This window comes from Ambystoma mexicanum, chromosome 10 (assembly GCF_040938575.1).
Source record: "Ambystoma mexicanum isolate Mex_15411 chromosome 10, UKY_AmexF1_1, whole genome shotgun sequence".
NCBI classification, from domain to species: Eukaryota; Metazoa; Chordata; class Amphibia; order Caudata; family Ambystomatidae; genus Ambystoma; species Ambystoma mexicanum.
In genome coordinates, this window is record NC_090932.1 from 1022165996 (window position 1) to 1022180331 (window position 14336).

The 14336-nt window shown below is 44.1% G+C and overlaps 1 protein-coding gene across 1 annotated transcript in view; it reads right to left on the minus strand.

Moving 5' to 3' along the window:
- EIF2B5 (eukaryotic translation initiation factor 2B subunit epsilon) overlaps positions 1–14336 on the minus strand; it is a 900599-nt gene that overhangs the window by 538562 nt on the left and 347701 nt on the right. The window lies entirely within an intron of this gene.

Sequence of the window (14336 nt, forward strand, 5' to 3'; positions counted from 1 at the left end):
GCTTAGAGAGAAACAGGAATTATTTCAAAACAGGTCAATTGCTTTTGAAAGTGATTTTAAATGAATGGAAAAAATGCTAAAATGGATCTAATTCTCTAAATGGGATTCAAAAGTAGTGGGAGCCGCTTTGGATAGTTTCAGGTACACACCAGCAATGATAGTTGGATAACTAGCAGATAGGAAACTGAATTCAGAGGTTGAATGCAAGAAATAGCTATTTTACATGTGTTGAAATTGAGCCAAATGCAGAATCGCAGCAAACTTTTCAGCGCAAGCGAAACACGATTACATTAAGCTGAGGATGTTAGCTTCAATCTGACACTTAAATTTTGTTTCTAGCATGTACGGTTCAGAAGTTATGAAGGTTTTAGTAGAGGTCAATTTTTTCAAAAAGAGTCAATATTATCAAATGAAAGATGCGCTTTTGAATATTACAATTTTCTTGGCACTAAGGAGGCTATGAAGATGTACAGCCACCAGAACAGGGCCTCCGCTCTGACTTTTGCTCGCCGAGAGACTCGTCTTTCTTCAGCAAATATATTAGCGCAACAATGATATTATCACTACAATTAACAAAGGACTATATGGATGAGGGAAAGATTCAGAACAGACAAAAGAGATTCTACAATACAGTTCTGGATATGTTGGAATGGATTGGATAGGATTACTTAAGGATAAGAGATTGGCTATGGACAATTCTATGCTAATACTCACAACTATGGTTTTGGAATAGGCCCGTCAGGATCTGGTCAAAGGTTTTGGACTGGAATTCTGCAAGCCCACCAGACAGGATTCAGGCACCCGGTTCTGCACTCAGCACGGCACTGTGGTCTCTGCACAGCACTCTGTACTGGACCTGACGGGTTGGTTCTGGAGTTTACAGCCATCTGGTTTCAGCTCTGCTCTACTGGTTTGGATCCCTGGGTTCTGGCAAGAGTTCTTGGCAAGAAGCAGAAAACAGCACAGCCAGGCCGTTCAATTTTGGTGTGCCCCTTGGAAGTCTGGGGTTAAAATCAGGTTGCAAGATGTTAAAGGCCAAGCTGAGAAAGGTCCAGCTTTGCAATTGGGTCTTCTGCTTTCAGATTTCTGAAGTCCTGGATCTGGGTTCTCCTGCAGAGCGCTTTGCCAGTAAAACAGTTGATGGGTGAATGTGTGTGTGTTTCTAGGTCCTAAACGGTCCCATTTCCCAAAGGGGTGGATAGGCTGATTATACTAAGCCCACCCTCTAGAAATCCGATTGGTCAGAATATTCCCCCTCTCCTGATTTGAGAAGGAAACCAAGTGTCATAGTGATGCTGCAATTTACAATCCAGGGAAAACCCTCCCCTTTGTTTCTACACAGAAAATCTATTTTTCATAGAAAGCATATCTACAATATCACCAACTTGCTAATACATATTCACATCACATATTTAATAAAGCACGTATCTGTCCGAGTCCCATCTTCTTGAGAGTTTCGGTTCCAAACTGACAGTTTTCCATGCTTTTGGTTGGTTACCCTGCATCAGATCTGTACACATTTTTCCACGTACATGTGCATGACATCTGGGCATAATCCTGTAAACCTTCATATTCCTAGCATGATCACAATTGCTACAATATCAACATTTTAGTAGTCTGGTCTCTGAATATTGCACAGGCTTCAGAGTAGTTTCAAACTGTGAGCAGCATTTTCATATTAACAACCTATAAAATACTGATTTTTTCACAGTTTTCTAGGAGTCTTTTTCCAAAAAGTTATTTCCTTGAAGTTTCAGATACACATCAGTCTAGCTCCGCCTCCAAGGTTTGACTGGGCCAAGAGCAACCTGAGCTTCTCTTCCTTAGCAGTTGGTTTCTGTTGACGCCCGAATTTGCATTTCCTTTCAGTCAAGGTTGTCTTTTGTCTCCACTCAGAGCAACAGGTCAAAATCTCCTCCCACTTCCCTTGACAACTCAATGCCAGTTCTTGAGCAGAGAGCAGGAGGAAGATTCCTTTGTTTGGGGAGAAACTGTGGAATGTCTTTGAAGTCCAGTGTAGCTGACATTAGTCTATTTTTAAAACACAGTTTAAAATGGTCCTTTCTAAAATACAATTTACATTTTCTACAGATATCCACACAAATCTCTTCATTCCAGTTTTTTTAAAACATAGAAATTGAATTGTAGCAACCCATATTGCTATTGATGGCAAGTCGTCTATTTTCTACAATTTGATTTTAAGACACAAGTTTTAAATGACAGTATAAGTAATGACAGCTAGGACGCAGGCGAGCAGCGGTACTGCGCCCATATCTGACATTTTTCCAAGGCAAGCACCTTTGAATGTGGATTTTTTATGATGAAAGGTGTTTCTCCCGACATTGTGCTTATGGGGATTCCTTAAATAAGGTGATGGTGAACACCCCACAAGGATGTTGGATCTTCTCTGCTGTTTGGGAGCCATGATTTTGCACTTTCAAAAGCCAAGGAAAAACAGATATTAAAACACTTCTGGGTTTTCCTTGGAATGTAGCACTGCCTTTTCAAACAGTTTCATTTTACTCTGTGGGCAGCTCAGTGATTTAGGGGGTGCGGTCTCCTGTTTTACCACTGACATAGGCAAAATGGATTGGCAGCCTATTTTTCAGAGGTCCCTGCGCACTTCTCAGCGATTTCTAGAGCGCATAAGGCTTTCCGGCAGCCATTCTGCTTTTGATGAAAGCAGCACACAGTGATGGTGCAGGGCAGAGCCCGTGGGTCAGAGAATCCCACAATACATATGTTTTATCACAATAGTAAGTATGTTATATCACTGGTAATCACAAGGCAATGGATCAGCAAAAGGCATACAATTCGAAAATGAGTGGAAAGTTTAGAGCATGCTGGAGCCAAATGACACATTGGAAAACTTGCAAGTTTCTCAATTCCCGCTTTAAATTACCCAAACGCTTTTTAATAAAAATGGGTGAAATACTCTGATTTGGAGTGCTGGGGGATAGATGTATATCACATGGACACTATAGAGTTGAAAGTAGGTCTCTAGCTAGTGAATTGAGAGGGATTTGGAAGGTAGAGTGAGGTTTGTTTTTAGGAAAATAGAGCAGTAAAAAGTGAGAAAATCGGTTTTGAAAGAAAGGAAAATGTGATTTACACTAAATTATCTAGGCTATATTGTTAAAGAGGAACACAGTAAGCTCCAAGGTTGATTTGCGAGGTCAACCTTGTCACCCCAGTGCTCAACCCCAACAATAAAATATGGAAATTAGTTCATTTATTCCAAATATAACTAAGGGCTTATAATTTACACCAGACACAATTGAAAAGAGATGGCACTAGCACATAAACATTAAGGACAGAATGCGAGGATAATTGTAACAGTTTCAACAAGTTACCAGGGTATAAATAGGACTACTTAGAGAGTGGGATAAGGACAAAGGCAAGACAAGATGGGCTATGTGTTTCTATGGGGTGGGGATTATACTCACAGTCCACTTTTTAGTTTTGGACAGTCAACAGGTTCTGATCACCACACAGCGGCGAGCCTGGCAAAAGTCAGCTGGGCAAGGTCTGGTCACCGGGTAGCCAACAGCTGGGCGAGTCGGGTCACTGGATGGCAAAGGTACTGCAACCAGTTAGTGGGCATCAAGCCGGTCTAATTTCAGGATGCAAAAAGTACCACAGCTTCCTCTTTTTAATGGGAGATTAGTGGGTTGATTCTGGATCAGAGGCCTCGCTGGGATAGGAATCAGCTATGCTTGGGTTTTGCACTGGGCTCTGGAGTACGGTCAGCAATGCTTTGACCTTGTAGTTGGAATCAGCAAGGTGAATGGAGCAGATCAGGAACGCAGCGCAGGAACTTCAGGAAGAGTGTGGGTCTGTAGTATTGTCAGCTACTCTTTATATAGAGCATGGTGACATCACAGAATTATTGGTTGGCAGAACTGAGCTAGGCCTACCTCCAAGAAGCAGATAGGACAATCAATGTTGGTTGCCTCCTCGGGGAGGAGTCCCAGTTTATAAGGTTGCATTTTAGGAGGTAAAAAGCCATCCCACAGTCCTTTTTGCCCAAAATCAGTCAAGACCTAATTTACTGTCATGATCTCTGCTTCCAAAAGATCAAGACTTGCCCGACTCCCTTGGAAGCAGACCCATAACCCCGGTTCCGAGTGCCAGCCAGTCCCAATTGGGACCTTTTGGACCCTGTCCTGGCGCCAGTGGCACCAGGCTCATAAAGATGCCCAGTCCCAGCGCTGGAAGCGCCGGGCTCATAATGCTTGGGTGGACTTACCTGCAGCAGACCATGCTGCTTACTTACCTGCCAGTTGAACCCCGGATCCTCTTCTGTTTGGGACTACTTTTCCTGTTGGGTGGGGCAGGAGCCACTCCCTAGGTTCAGAACACTGGAACTCTTCTGGAAAGCAGGAACTCTTTTCTTACCTAGGCGTGGCTGTGGAAGGAGACACCTAAGCACTACAGGAGGCTATTTAAACCACACCCGATGGATGAATCTTGCTTTGTGTTATTCTGCATTCTCTGAAGCAGAACGCTCATCGTGTCTTCTGCTTCTGATCCTGGGCCTAAGGAAACAAAGGCTTACCATCCTGGAATCCAGTCTTCAGCAGCACCTGTAAAGACAAAGAAAGAACAGGTTAGCACTACGGTCTTCAGTGGCAGCGCATCTCTTACCTGGTCCATCGGCTGTCACCAACGCCTCGCGCTGCATTCCGGCATCTGAAAGACAAAGACTTACCTACTCTTCGCATGTTCCGGAGGTCTTCGCACTGCATTCCGGCATCTGAAAGACAAAAGAAGGTGCGTTTAAAGACATTGGGCAACTTTATTACTCACGTGCCATTACTCCTTCCCACGCCGAATCCAGTGGGTATTCCAGCACCCTTCAGCTTCTCTAAAGCTCCGAACTTGTACCTGCAAGATAAAAGGGACAGTTAGTGCGCATCGTGAAGCAGGCTACAAGCGCTTACCTACGTGCTTCCAGGCGCTTCTATTCCTCACGCGGGTTCGATCCTCAACTCTCATCAGCCCGCCATCCGCCATCGCCGGAACTCTGCAAAACAAGAGATATCATTACAAAAGACTTTTAAGACATTTGAAGCGCCCAGAACTTACCGTTTGTGCAGTTAACGACGGACAGCAGTCCTCTGAGGTCAAGAGGCCTGCACCCTTATCCAGTGAAGGAACTGGTTACGGCACCCTGCCTCGAGGCAGATGGAGAGCTCAGCGTTCACTTACCTAAGGTGAGGGCGTTAACCTTTGGGGTTCTACAGGAGAAGAGAAAGGGAAGAGGAGAGAGGCACCCAATAACCCCAGTTCATTAATCCCATATTTTCTATCTGCAGACATCTTACTCTTCGAGTCAGACATACAGTGCACAGAGGTCCAGCCCAAAGAGCCAACCGTGTGTTACACATCACCTTTGAAGATACGGCATTCACCCAGTCAAGACCGGTGCCTCTGCGGGAATCAAGTGAGCGTTACATTTACACATTTATGGCAGTTTAACATATCAAATGGGCAGATTACATATTGTATGCAGAGCATAGCAGTCCAATCCTCACGATTGTGGGACCTTGTTTCGTCCCTTTTACCATTTTTTAGCGCTTTTCATGGAGAATTATATTACTTACAATTCTATAACTTTACACATGTGTATAGATTATTAGGCATACCAGTGTTAAAATTTACAATGGCATCATGGATACTTTCCTTATAATACCCAATTATCTGCCATTTCTATTCCCAAGGGGTCAGTGAATGTCTTACATTATAAACCACAAAATCACATTTAAACAGTGACATTTTCACATTTTTGCAAAGTCCTGCTGCAGAGATAAAAGTAACATTTTTAATTAATAAATAGTCTTTGGAAACAAATGTCAGCATTGTTCTCCATGTATGGGCATGCCTTTCCAAGGCTACCCCCTCACCCCAGGTTGTCAGAGATTTCCTTTGAAGCTTCTGGTGGAAATCACTAGGTGTGAATTTTCACTTTGCACAGTGTCCTGGAATTCTATTGAGGCTGGAGCACACACAAAAGTCTGTCCAACCTGGTAATCTTCACTTGTGTGTTCAAGGAGTTTATTGGGGGGGCCCTTATGTTACTGGCATCCTCCCAGCAGACCTGTTTAGCTGGTTCTCCCCCCATGTAGCCACTGCAGAAACTTATTTTTGGGCCGACTTCCCCCAGGCAGCCATTGCAATTTGATTCAATTGTATTTATTTTTGCTCTGAATTTGAAGAAAACCTGCTGAATAGAACCATCTCATACATGTATTTTCACATCACAATCCCCTTCACATTGCTAGATAAGGGCAGGGGCCCTATCCAACAGGCCCTTTCAAAGCAGATTTGTTTTATTTTGCAAAAGTACATTTCACATGTGGTGACTGAAAGTTGCATTTTTCTTGAAAATCCGGCATTTCTATCTAGATTCCCAACTTGTTTTGCAGCCATAGTTAGTTTCTAGGACACAGTCTGAACAAGGCAAAGGTCTCCTGGAATTGACAAGTGCACAGAAAGCTATGATTTTCTTTTCAAGCAGTGATTGGCATTTTGTAGCACCATTTAAGAGTTTCCTGTATAGCTGAAGGAAAGCTTTTGTTTATTTTCTCAGGTTTGGCTGGCACAGTGTCATTCAGGAATAAGGTTCTTTTCTGATGGAGCACAATGTGAATATGGATGGGCGTGACAGGGCCTTTTTGAGAAAAGCAGTTTGTTAAAAACAGGGAAAATAGCATCAGAGCCGCATCATTTTAGGTGTGACATTCCTTTTTTCAATGGGAATTTTGGCCGTGCAGCAAAGCAGCGCTGCTTTTTCACTTAATTTCTTTAAGACAAACAAGAACACACCCTAGTAGTCTTTCTCAGGGTGCTTCCTGTTCCATCTTGCCCAATGGCGCTTGGCAAAACAGTGCAGCCATCTTTTTGTTGCTGCAAAATGTAGTTTTGGTGCAATGGGGCTCACTGGAGCCAGCGTAGCCATTTTGCTGTTTCTACTGAAGCACAGCTTGGTAATGAAGAAATTCTGTTCAGTGGGTCAATGTAGCCAACAATAGACACCTGATGTATTCCCTCCAACATCACCACAGAAGATGTGTGCCTGATATAATCCCTTCAGTAGCAGGAATATTGAAAATTAGAATTTCCCTCTATCCGAAGCAGAATCATTATAGAGGTCCAGAAATTTGAAAAAGCCAGCCACTCCGAGTCCCTCCACATTATTCTCAATTGATATACATCTAGACCAAATGTATTCATCTTCACCTGAAGTGCCCCATTTAGCACATTTCTCCATATTTGTAATTCTTTTCGCCTTAAGCTCATGTTATGAAAGCATGAGGTGTACTGGTTTCTATAACTCCTATTTTATGGCAGATTCTGCAGAAGACATTCATATCATCCACCATCTTCCTTCTCCTCATTACCTCGCTTGTTGGTAAAATGTTCCATCTTAATCTGAGGAGGAGAGAGCAGCAATATTGTTTAGGGAACTGTGTCATGATAAAAGATCAACCCACGATTTTTATGTTCATGTTTTAGATCAGAGGGAGAACTATGGAATTTTTCTGTCGTATTAATCCAATCCCTTTCATACAATAGTTTAACTTTCTCTGGTTTAGTTACAAGCGTCTCCCTATCTATATCAAAGTCACGCAGCGTCTGATCACAAGTCTCGAAGCAAGATCAAATATTAATTCCGTAGAGATCGTCCCAAAGTAAGAACCAATTTGCCTAATTTATAGAGTTTCACAAATGGGATCTAATAAGCTTTGAAATAGAACCAGCATTCGCCATTGAGACCTCACTTTCGGTGTCAATAGGCCAAGGTCAAATTGGATTGCGGCCATTGAGATATTGTTTGGCAATTTTAATTCTTTTCCTCCAAATCAAACCCTCAAATGGTTCCCAGAAATTTTGTAGTTCCAAAAAATGCAGTTCCATGCCATAAATACATTTTGGGACTATTTTCCCTTCATAGAAAGAAACTGTAGGTTTCATTGAATATCGGCCAAATTTACGGTCCAAATTCAGTATTTGGGTTAACAGGGGTAGGGCCTTCTGTTTTAGAAAGATGCAGAGTCCTGATCTCGACAGTTGTGCCGTTATCGGGAAGTCTAGCTACACAATTCTTTGTGTGATCTCGATCAGTTGTACTCCTAGGGCCCAGCCCAGTTTTTTTTCCTCTTGCCTTTAGAGACAACCAAGATACGGGTCTTCCTAGGGTTAATTGTCAACCCATTAATCCTTGCGAATTTTGCAAATTTGGTAATCAACCTTTGAAGACCCACCCTAGTTAAGTCAAAAAGTAGGAAATCGTCAGCATATGCCAACCACGATATCCTCAAATCCCCCGATTTTGGGGTCACAAGGCCCACCTCTTCTATTAACTCACCTACATCCTGGACAAAGATTAAACAGACAGGGAGCCAAAGAGCATCCCTGCCTTAAGCCTATATGGGTTTCGATTCGTCGTGAGAGATTTGGCTCTAGATTTAAGCGCACGTGAATTCCAGAATTTTCATACATTGCCTTTAATGGATTCAACAAACCTTTGGGTATATCCCCATTTTGCAAGTTTGGCCCAAAGACGCAACCAAATTACACTATCAAAAGCTGTTGATAGATCAATGGATGGCACATAGTTCCCCTCCAAATTTTTCCCAGGCTGACTCTTGGAGGGCTCTCGTCACCATTCCATTTGAATTTTTCAAGTGCCCTACTCTGAAACCAATCTGGAATTTGTTTAGTATGTGGGAACTCCATCCATTCATTCATTTTTGTGCGATAGCAAAAAAGCTGCAAATAATTTAAAATCCGTGTCCATCAACGCTATCAGTCTGTATTTCCTTGCTTCATTGCATTCCCCCCCGCTTAAAAATAGGTACTATATGTGCCGTTTGCCAACTATTTGGTACGATTCCGGTTTTTAGAATACTACAAAACAGCATTGTGAGGATTTGGGCCCACACAGCTGGATTTGCTTTAAGTGCATTAGTCAGTCCATTAGGACCTGCCGCACGTGAGTTCTTAGCTATTTTGATTAATTTCAATACTTCTGCATACTCAATATCAGAGTCCCATTGTTTCATTTCCCTGCTTACCATACTAAATGTTTTCTGGCAGCTGTCCACGTGGTCCCCATATAGCTCAGAGAAAAAGCAAACCCATTAGGCCTCCGAAACCCCATTTAGCTGACCCACCATAAGTGGGATATCTCGCTGGTTAACCAATTCCCAAAAAGCCATCTGCAAATCAATCTTAAAGTCCACAGCACTGTAGTTTTTCGGCACCCTAATTTTCAGATTTTGCAAAGCCCTACCAAATAAGTTACTCAGAAAGGAATCAAATTCTGGGGCATTAAAGACTTTGAGTTTCCATGAATAGGTAGCAGTGTTGATGGTATCTATTAGTTCACCATTTAAGACTTAAATATTGCTTGGGGTCCATCTAATTCCTTTGCCTTGCCCCAGAGTTTTCCAATCGGTCACGCCCCCTTTATAAAAATTCTACTTTGAGTGCTGTGGTCGCTCCACGTATTGGGGTAATAACCACCCCAAAAGTTAGTTTTGCGAGACCTTCGTCAACGAAAATATAATCAATAGTGGAGGAGCTAGCGCCCTGATACGCTCACCTTAGCTCTGCGGAAGCACCTGGAAACCTCCTTCTCTCTGGTATCTGTGTGGGGACTTCTGGGAACTGGAAATGCTTCTGTAAGAGTATACAGGGCCAAGTGTTAGGAAACGGTATGACCTGGCCCCTTCCCTTTACCCTGCACCCGCCCTTATTCCCCTAAACCCTTGATTATATAGAAGGGAGGCTCTCCGTCCTGCTGTCTCTGGCAGGGGCGAATATGGGTGTGAAACCAGTTACATCACTGGTTGGTATTTCTCCCACCCAGACCTGCCGTGGATGATGTTATTGTCTTTTAAATGAGAACCGGTTTGGTATTGCCGTGCTCCTGATTGTTGCTTGCTTTTCAGCTATTCACGTTGAGATTTTAATGTCCTGTGCGCGCTGTAGTCGCATGCTGTTCCCTTGAACTGAATGTGCACCATTTCATTTGGGCTTTAATGCGCTCTTGGCGTGCGCTTTAGTTTGTAGCTTTTCGGCTGAGTTGCAGCTTGGTTATTGGCACTTCTTTATTCATGTTGCTTCCTCTGGTTCTTCGCGCTGGTCAGTGTGCTTTTTAGTCCATATCGCTTATTGCAGAATAGTTCCTGTGCGCACTGTGGTAATCAGTGCCTTTTAAGGGCGCGTTGCTTTCTATGGTTCGTTTGTGCTGTCGGTGCGCTTTTAATCTGTAAGCTGGTGCAGAACTGTTTCTGTGCGCACTGCAATAAGTATTGCCTTCTTGTGTGCGTTTTTCCGGTGCGCACAGCAATAGTTTAAAATGTCTGTAGCGCTGCTAGCTTTTTCTATTTCACTTACTGTTGTTCTTCTCTCCTAACATGATTGCGGGACCATGATGACAAGGGTCTTTCAACTGGAGTGTTGCTTCAACCAGAGCGTTGCTGAACTGGATTCTGGACTGGAACGCCAGGTAAGTGTAGTGAGACTCCAGGGTTCCGACCTGTAGCATTCCCTGGATAACGCCTGTCTTCTTCTTTACAGGTTTGCTGGAGCTGTGCCGGTGAGGGTTGCATGCCTGGGTGTGGCTTACATAGCCAGCCACACCCATAAGGCAGGTCTGCAGCCTATCAGTTCTATTGTGCCCAATCATCCTCAATATTGGAGGACCAGGAAGTAGTTATCCTCAGCATCACCAGCCATTCAAAGGGTGATGATTTAGCACCAGGATTGAATTCAGTTACCCCTTTTCCCGAGTCCACGTGTCCCTCGGGGTAACCCTGCAATGTGTGTGTGCAGGAATGCTGCTGAGTTAGTACTGGTGTAAGACATCAGACCAGTAGTCGTGACAGTACTCCCCCTTAAGGCCTCTCTCAAGGTGGGAATTCACGGTCCTGGTTTGGTGGGATGAGTACAGTGAAAGCTAAGTAAACGAGGTGCGTTGACATGTTCAATGGGCTCCCATGACCCGTCGTGTGGCCCATATCCTTTCCAGTCAATAAGGTAATACAGTTTGGACCCAACTATCTTGGAATCAAGTATGTCCCTGACCTCAGACTACAGAAAGTCATCAGGTCACTGATAAAACCGGATCAATGTGTCTTTATGCCCCAAAGATCCACACATTTGAACATACACAGGCTGCACTCGGCACTAGAAAGAATCCCTGCTCTCCAGGGTCCCCTGGCTCTAGTGGCGATAGACTTCGAAAAAGCTTTCGATTCCGTCTACTGGGAAGCCCTGTGGGAAATAATGCACCAAATGGGCTTTGGGGAACAATTTATGGGATGGGTACGACTACTATATAACTCCCCGAGGCCAAGACCAGGGTGAAAGGGTAGCCATCTAAACCTTTTAAACTAGGCAGAGGGACAAGACAGGGCTGCCCCCTGTCTCCAATGCTCTTTGCGCTGGCAATAGAGCCTCTGGCTATATTAAGGGACATGCAGACATGGAACAGTCTTTGATGGACAAATGATTGGGAGGATAAGGTCTCGCTAAACGCAGGTGACCTGTCTGACCCTGAAATCTCCTGTTCAGTAGTAACGCACCTGCTGGAAAGATATGAATCTTTCAGTGGTCTGAGGGTAAATTGGTCAAAATCTATACTGTTCTCAATTAAAGAAGTGGAGGATGCTGTTGCGCGTAACTGCCCGTTACGTATTGTAGGAAGCCACTTTAGATACCTGGAGGGTACAGATCACAACAAACCTGAATTAATATGTGGCTAGAAATCTCCATCCAATCATAGACAGACTTACAGCAGATGTTAAGCATTGGATCGCCCTACCACTGACCCTACTAGTGGAAGATGAGGAATCAATGTCTCACTATGATAAATTGCTGTTTTCAACCTCCACAGCACTGATTAAACGTAACGTTGCTAAACTGTGGGGGTCTAACATAACCCCGGAACATGCACAATGGCTTAATGATGTGGACTCATGCATATCGATGGAACAGTGAGTATATACGGCCAGAGGCTGCGCAGAGAAGGCCAAGAAGATCTGGGGGAAGTGGGACAATGCTCATTAAGCTGCTGAAAACTGTATACTATATACCCTATAAAAACTGCTTTTAAGTCATGGATATGTAATGCTTTTATTATTGTGTGTTGCCGTACCTTGGACCCAAAGGTTGTTTGAATGTTAAGGGTTGGTGGACTCCTTCGGAGTCACCGTTTCATTTGTATTGCGCAATAAGAAAAACAAAATTGCGAGATCAAAAAAAGTATGCCCCTGACCTCGTATTCAGGCTCGTTGTCTATTATCGTGGGGGCCAGAGGTGTTTTTAGTGGAGTACCTGATCGGGCTGGCTTTAAGTGGGATACGTGAAATACCGGGTGAATATGCATATTGGGTGGCAAGGTTAGTTTCATAGCAACTGGGTTGATTATGGCCTCGATGGTATATGGGCCTAGGTACCTGGGGCGGAATGTTCTGGGCCCTCTCGTGGGTACATGCTTCGATGCTAACCACACAGTATTCCTAACCTTGTACACCGGGGCTTCTTTCCAATGTTGATCCGTGAATCTTTTATGTCTTTCTTTAGCCTGTGTGAGTTGCTCAGTGGCTTCTTTGAGAACTTGACTGATCTTTGTATGCAGGGTTTTTACTGCGGGCATCTCCAGTTCTTCCGGTGGGTCGTAAATGGAGGTTTGCGGGTGTCGACCATACAAGGTGTAGAATGGACTTTGCCCAGTTGTGGCGTGCTGCGAATTGTTGTATGCATACTCTGCAATCCATAACATGTCCTTCCATGTTCGGATTGGTGAAGCAGGCATCTCCGGTATTGCTCGAGCGCCTGGTTGGTCCGTTCCGTCTGGCCATCGGTTTGAGGATGGGGGCTGGTGGATAGGCGCACGTCAATTTACACTAGGTCACAACTCTTTTTCCAGAACTTGGAGACGAACTGGCTGCCACGTTCTTATATTAGAACCAATGGGAAACCATGTAACCGAACTACCTGCTCCAGAAAGACCTTTGCCAGAGTGGATGCGGTGGGTAGTCCTTTTAAGGGAATTAAGTGGGCCATCTTTGAGAACACATCTACCACAACCAGGATTGTGTTATAACCGTTGCAGGGGGGGGGGGGGGTCAGTGATGAAATCAAGTGATAGCGTATGCCATGACATAGGAGGTACTTTCAGTGGATGTAGAAGCCCTGCTGGTTTCTGTTTATTGGCCTTGTTCTATACACAGATTCCACAAGCTAGTACGAATTTGGTGACGTCTTTCTGCCAACTTGGCCACCAATAGTTTTTTAATCTTGGCCATAGTTTTAGTCACCTCGGGGTGTCCTTCCAACAATGTATCATGATAATTGGGGATGATCCGTTCCTGCTGGGCTCTAGTCAGAAGGTAAATACGACCCATATTATACAGCAATCCCTGCACATGCTGGGCGCTTTTCGTTGTCCAAGTCTGTAGTTCTTCCGTGCTCATATTACACCATAAATCGGCCATTAAATCGTCCAAAGGGGAGCCTGTTGTAACTCCGAGGAGTTTATTCCCTGGTATGATGGAGACTGGCTCAGGTGTTATGTATGCATCATCTCTTTTGCCAAGACGGGATAAAGCGTCTGCCTTGCGGTTACATGTTACTGGACGGTAGGTGATAAGTCGTATTCTGCGAAGAATAGAGCCCACCTAAGTTGGTGGGACGACTGTGCTTTAGCAGACCGTAAATACTGCAGGTTGCGGTGGTCAGTGAGGACCGTAACCGTATGCCTGGCTCCTAGAAGGTAATGCCTCCATTCTTTAAATCACTGCTTTAATTGCTTTGAGCTCTATCAGTTATGGTGTAATTTATTTCAGCAGGGGTGAATTTTATGACCAGAATGCTACTGGGTGTAATTGGCCGGTTTCTGGATTCCTTTGCGAAAGGACCACTCATTGCTATGTTGAAGGCATCCGTCTCTACCACATATGGGTGGTCAGGTTTTGGGTGCTGCAATATTGGTGCCGAAGTAAATAACATTTTCAAGAGCTGGTAGGCTTCTTCTGTTTCCAAGGACCAATTAAAACGTCTGTTCTTCTGTAATAAGGATGTGATTGGATGGACTATGTGAGAAAAGCCAGGAATAAACCAAAGCCCGAGAAATTCTGAACCCCTTTGACTGACGTTGGGAAGGGCCAACTGAGAATCGTGTCCACCTTGCGGTTGTCCATCCTGATACCATGGGGGGTGAGGATAAACCCCAAAAACTCAACTTCGGTAACATGGAAGGAGCACTTTTCTAGCTTTGCATACAGCAGATGTCGCCGTAACCTCTCCAAGACAGTTCAAAC